General features: G+C 47.4%; 1 pseudogene across 1 annotated transcript; it reads right to left on the reverse strand.

The window, feature by feature from the left end:
- Positions 1 to 4,163: 4,163 nt before the first annotated feature.
- On the reverse strand, positions 4,164 to 6,239 carry LOC134761857 (exonuclease GOR-like; annotated as a pseudogene). Its single transcript, XR_010141019.1, has one exon. The product of XR_010141019.1 is annotated as an exonuclease GOR-like (transcript).

The following is a 6,239-nucleotide window of genomic DNA, read 5'->3' on the forward strand; positions in this document are numbered from 1 at the left end:
TTATGATGTTTTTTAATTTCTGTGATATCCATTGTAATGTCTTCTTCTTCATTTCCAATTTCATTTATTTGAGCCTTTTTTTTTCTTAGTCTAGTTTAGGATTTTTAAAAAAATTTTATTATTATTATACTTTAAGTTTTAGGGTACATGTGCACAACGTGCAGGGTTCTTACATATGTATACATGTGCCATGTTGGTGTGCTGTAACCATTAACTCGTCATTTAGCATTAGGTATATCTGCTAATGCTATCCGGCCCCATTCCCCCACCCACGACAGGCCCCAGAGTATGATGTTCCCTTTTCTGTGTCCATGTGTTATCATTGTTCAATTCCCACCTATGAGTGAGAACATGTGGTGATTGGTTTTTTGTCCTTGTGATATTTTGCTGAGAGTGATGGTTTCCAGTTTCATCTGTGCCCCTACAAAGGACATGAACGCATCCTTTTTTATAGCTGCCTAGTATTCCATGGTGTATATGTGCCACATTTTCTTAATCCAGTCTATCATTGTTGGACATTTGGGTTGGTTCCGAGTCTTTGCTATTGTGAATAGTGCCTCAATAAACATACGCGTGCATGTGTCCTTCTAGCAGCATGATTTATAATGCTTTGGGTATGTACCCAGTAATGGGATGGCTGGGTCAAATGGTATTTCTAGTTCTAGATCCTTGAGGATTCGCCACACTCTTACACAATGGTTGAACTAGTTTACAGTCCCACCAACAGTGTAAAAGTGTTCCTATTTCTCCACATCCTCTCCAGCAACTGTTGTTTCCTGACTTTTTAATGATCGCCATTCGAATTGGTGTGAGATGGTATCTCATTGTGGTTTCGATTTGCATTTCTATGATGGTCAGTGATGATGAGTGTTTTTTCATGTGTCTGCTGGCTGCATAAATATCTTCTTTTGAGAAGTGTCTCTTCATATACTTCTCCCACTTGTTGATGGGCTTGTTTGTTTTTTTCTTGTAAATTTGTTTGTGTTCTTAGTAGATTCCGGATATTAGCCCTTTGTCAGATGAGTAGATTGCAAAAATTTTCTCCCGTTCTGTAGGTTGCCTGTTCATTCTGATGGTAGTTTATTTAGCTGTGCAGAAACTCTTTAGTTTAATTAGATGCCATTTGCCAATTTTGGCATTTGTTGCCATTGCTTTTGGTGTTTTAGACATGAAGTCCTTGCCCATGCCTATGTCCTGAATGGTATTGCCTAGGTTTTCTTCTAGGGTTTGTATGGTTTGAGATCTAACATTTAAGTCTTTCACCCATCTTGAATTAATTTATGTATAAGGTGTAAGGAAGGGATCCAGTTTCAGCTTTCTACATATGTCTAGCCTGTTTTCCCAACACCGTTTATTAAACAGGGAATCCTTTCCCCATTTCTTGTTTTTGTCAGGTTTGTCAAAGATCAGATGGTTGTAGATATGTGGTATTATTTCTGAGGTCTCTGTTCTGTTCCATTGGCCTACAGTAACCAAAACAGCAACAAATAGCATGCTGTTATGGTTGCTGTAGCATTGTACCATAGTCTGAAGTCAGGTAGCTTGATGCCTCCAGCTTTGTTCTTTTGGCTTAGGATGGTCATGGCAATGCGGGATCTTTTTTGGTTCCATATGAACTTTAAAGTACATTTTTACAATTCTGCAAAGAAAATCATTGGTAGCTTGATGGGGATGGCATTGAATCTATAAATCATCTTGGGCAGTATGGCCATTTTTACGATATTGATTTTTCCTATCCGTCAGCACAGAACGTTCTTCCATTTGTTTGTGTCCTCTTTTATTTCGTGGAGCAGTGGTTTGTAGTCCTTCTTGAAGAGGTCCTTCACATCACTTGTAAGTTGGATTCCTAGGTATTTTATTCTATTTGAAGCAATTGTGAATGGGGTTTCACTCACGATTTGGCTCTCTGTTTGTCTGTTAGTGGAGTATAAGGATGCTTGTGATTTTTGCACATTGATTTTGGATCCTGAGAATTTGCTGAAGTTGCTTATCAGCTTAAGGAGATTTTGGGCTGAGACGACGGGGTTTTCTAAATATTCAATCACGTCATCTGCAAAAAGGGACAATTTGACTTCCTCTTTCCCTAATTGAATACCTTTTATTTCTTTCTCCCGCCCAATTGCCCTGGCCAGAACTTCCAACACTATGTTGAATAGAAGTGGTGATAGAGGGCATCCCTGTCTTGTGCCAATTTGCAAAGGGAATGCTTCCAGATTTTGCCCATTCAGTATGAGATTGGCTGTGGGTTTATCATAAATAGCTCTTATTATTTTGAGATACGTCCTATCAATATTTAATTTATTGAAGGTTTTTAGAATCAAGGGTTGTTGAATTTTGTCAAAGGCCTTTTCTACATCTATTGAGATAATCATGTGGTTTTTGTCTTTGTTTCTGTTTATATGCTGAATTACATTTATTGATTTGCATATGTTGAACCAGCCTTGCATCTCAGGGATGAAGCCCACTTGATCAAGTTGGATAAGCTTTTTGATATGCTGCTGGATTAGGATTGCCAGTATTTTATTGAGGATTTTGCATCAGTGTTCATCAAGGATATTGGTCTAAAATTCTCTTTTTGTTGTGTCTCTGTCAAGCTTTGCTGTCAGGATAATGCTGGCCTCATAAAACGAATAAGGGAGAATTCCCTCTTTTTCTATTGATTGGATCAGTTTCAGTAGGAATGGTACCAGCTTCTCCTTGTACCTCTGTTAGAATTCGGCTGTGAATCCTCCTGGTCCTGGACTTTTTTTGGTTGGTAGGCTATTAATTATTGCCTCAATTACATAGCCTGTTATTGGTCTATTCAAGGATTCAACCTCTTCCAGGTTTAGTCTGGGGAGGGTGTATGTGTCTAGGAATTTATCCATTTCTCCTAGATTTTCTACTTTATTTGCGTAGAGGTGTTTATAGTATTCTCTGATGGTAGTTTGTATTTATGTGGGATCGGTGGTGATATCCCCTTTATCATTTTTTATTTCATCTATTTGATTCTTCTCTCTTTTCTTCTTTATTAGTCTTGCTAGCAGTCTATCAATTGCGTTGATATTTTCAAAAAACCAGCTCCTGGATTCATTGATTTTTTGAAGGGTTTTGGTGTCTCTATCTCCTTCAGTTCTGCTCTGATCTCAGTTATTTCTTGCCTTCTGTTAGCTTTTGAATGTGTTTGCTCTTGCTTCCATGGTTCTTTTAATTGTGACATTAGGGTGTCCATTTCAGATTTTTCGTGCTTTCTCTTGTGGGCATTTAATGCTATAAGTTTCCCTCTACAGACTGCTTTCAATGTGTCCCAGAGATTCTGGTATGTTGTGTCTTTGTTCTCATTGGTTTCAAAGAACATCTTTGTTGTGCCTTCATTTCTTTGTATACCCAGTAGACATTCAGGAGCAGATTGCTCCGTTTCCGTGTAGCTGAGGGGGTTTGAGTGAGTTTCTTCATCCTGAGGTCCAGTTTGTTTGCACTGAGGTCTGAGAGACCGTTTGTTGCAATTTCTGTTCTTTTGCATTTGCTGAGGAGAGCTTTCCTTCCAATTATGTGGTCAGTTTTGGAATAAGTGTGATGTGGTGTTGAGAAGAATGTATATTCTGTTGATTTGGGGTGGAGAGTTAATGTAGATGTCTATTCGGTCTGCTTGGTGCAGAGCTAAGTTCAGTTCCTGGATATCCTTTTCAACTTTCTGTCTCGTTGATCTGTTTCATGTTGACGGTGGGGTGTTAAAATCTCCCATTACTATTGTGTGGGAGTCTAAATATCTTTTGATGACACTTGAAAGATCAAGAAGTAGAAGCACAAAAGAGTTATGCGTCCAATATGACAAAGCTAGTAAGTGGTGGAATTTGAATTTGAACCCAGATGTCTAACTCCAGAGCCTAAGGGCTTGACCCACTTCACTGTGGTGCCTCTAGAGAAAACCAGCTAAGCACACATTCAGAAGCAAAGCCCTTTCGGTTGTTTTTACCTTTTTCTTATTTTTAATTTTTAAATTCATACAAACATTTATTCTGCGCCTGCCCCGGGGGCTGGGAAAAATCGGGTGGGGGAGGGGAGGTTCAGACAGCCCCACAGAAGGGGAAGAGGCCCAAGAAAGAGGACTATCAGGAGACTGGTGGGCCTGGAGGCTGGCCTTGTTGTCAGAGGCCGGGGAAGTCCAGGTGGGCTGGGGGAGGCTAGTGGTGGAAGGACAGAGGTCTGGGAGGGGAAGAGGGATGGGCACAGGCGCCAGGGGCGGCGGCAGGGTCTCCGGGGACTGGGAGTGGCGGCTGGGGCCTCGGGGAGCCCATTGGTGGAAGGACAGAGGTCTGGGAGGGGCAGAGGGATGGGGACAGGGACGATGGCCCGCGGCAGGGACTCCGGGGGACTGGGAGTCCGGGGTTGGGGTTAGTCTTGGCTTTTTGCCCTCTCCTGTCGGCGGCTGCTCCAGTTTCTTTCGCTTTGCGGCGAGGTGGACAGGGCTAGCTCTCGGGATCGATGGCAGTTTGGGAAGAGGCCTGGGGCTCAGGACAGGCCAGGGCGGCGGGAGAGGTGGACCGCTGGCGTGGCTGGATCTGGGCGCGCTGTCGAACCTTCCACATCGCCAGCTGCAGGCAGGCGTTTGCATCGTCGCTGGAGTTGTGGCCGTCCTGGCTGTCCTGGATGATCTGTCCCAGGTAGTCGGCCGCGAGATTCCTGAGGGAGCGCTTGTAGGGGAAACCCAGGTAGTGCGGGAAGAGCACGGCCGTGTCCACCACGGTGCTGTGGATCAGCTTGAGGGCCAGCAGATCGCTCTCCAGGCTGTGCCCGATGAGGATGGTTTGGGCGCTGAAAAAGCTCAGCAGGATGGCTTGGACTTCGGGCAACGTGACGCTCGTCTTGGCGACGTCGGCCTTGGTCACTCCGGAAAACCTGGTGTTGTAGTCCACGATCTCGTTGTCGGGCTTGACGAAGGTGTCGTACACCACTTGCATGTCGGCGTCCACCACGGTGACGCGGGTCAGCTCCAGGCCATGCGTGGTGTAGCACATCTCGCAGTCCAAGACGAAGATTCCTGGATAAGCGTCTGTGGAAAACTCTTTCTTGAAGGCCTTCAGGAAGCCATGGAGGCTCTCCTTGCAGCCGTCCCGCACATGCTGCTTTGTCACCTGGCAGCCCACAGAGCCAGGAGCAGCTGCACAGCAGGTATACTGGCTAACCCGGCCTCCAGCCGCTTGGCTGGAGCAGACCCGCCCCCAGTGATAATAACACAACTGGTCGCGTAGACAGCGGCCCGAGGAGGACACCAGGTAGTCGGTGCCACAACGGCAGCAGACCCTGCAGGAGGAGTCGCCGGGCCCCTTCCCCTGGCCAGTGAAGAGGACGGCGCCTCCGGGCCGCTCGGGGTGCGGGAAGGGGTAGCCGTTCTCCTTGAGCTGGTCCTGGGTGAGCAGGAACTCCTGGAGGCGGCTGTACAGGGCGGCCCTGCTGAGGCCCGGCATGGAGCTGGGGGTCAGGCCCTTCAGTCTCTTGAGGGTGTTCAGGACCACATTCAGGTACATGTTCTTTTTGGGGCTGCAGTCGTAGGCCACCTTCTCCTCGTTCAGCGCCTTCTCCTCGGCCTCCTGCTTGGAGGCGCAGAACTTGAGACACTCTTTAGTGAAGAGTTGGAGATAGCCTCGGCGGATGATGGTGGGGACTTGGCAGCGAGACCTTCGGAGGATAATGGGTTTCTTCAAAGTCGGTAAGGATGGACGATGGACGATTCGCTTAGAGCTGAGTGTGGTGGAGGTCTTGCATGCCATCCCCGACCTGTTGCGACCAGTCTTCTACGGTTGTGTGCCGACCCTGGAGCCATTGGAGCGTTGGCTGCTGCGGGCCACCCGGGTTCTCTTGGCATCGGTGCGACCTGCGACCAAGCAGGGGCTGGGAAAGTGGGCGATCCTCTTCCTCTCTCTGGGGGCTGAGATGCGGACTCCAGAGGGCCTATCTGTCAGCCTTGGGGCGGCTGGCAAGCAGCAGGCCGATCCCCTCTGCGCGGGGAAGTACCACGCCTCGGTCACCATCTTGGGCCACGCTGTGGGCACCGTCGGACCCCTATTCTGGGGCTCCGCCCGGATGTCCACGAGTGCTGAGGCCTGGTTGTGCATCTGGGGCACGCAGAGCCCGAAGCTCTGGGCAGGCTGATGAGAGGGCAGTGGGAATTCTGGAGCCTCGAGGGCCGCCTCCTCAGCCACCTTCTTGGCTTCTGGGTATGCAGGTGGGAACCAGCAGGGAGCTGTGGCTCGCAACAT

The sequence above is a fragment of the Pongo abelii genome, chromosome 7, assembly GCF_028885655.2.
Source record: "Pongo abelii isolate AG06213 chromosome 7, NHGRI_mPonAbe1-v2.0_pri, whole genome shotgun sequence".
Taxonomy (NCBI): domain Eukaryota; kingdom Metazoa; phylum Chordata; class Mammalia; order Primates; family Hominidae; genus Pongo; species Pongo abelii.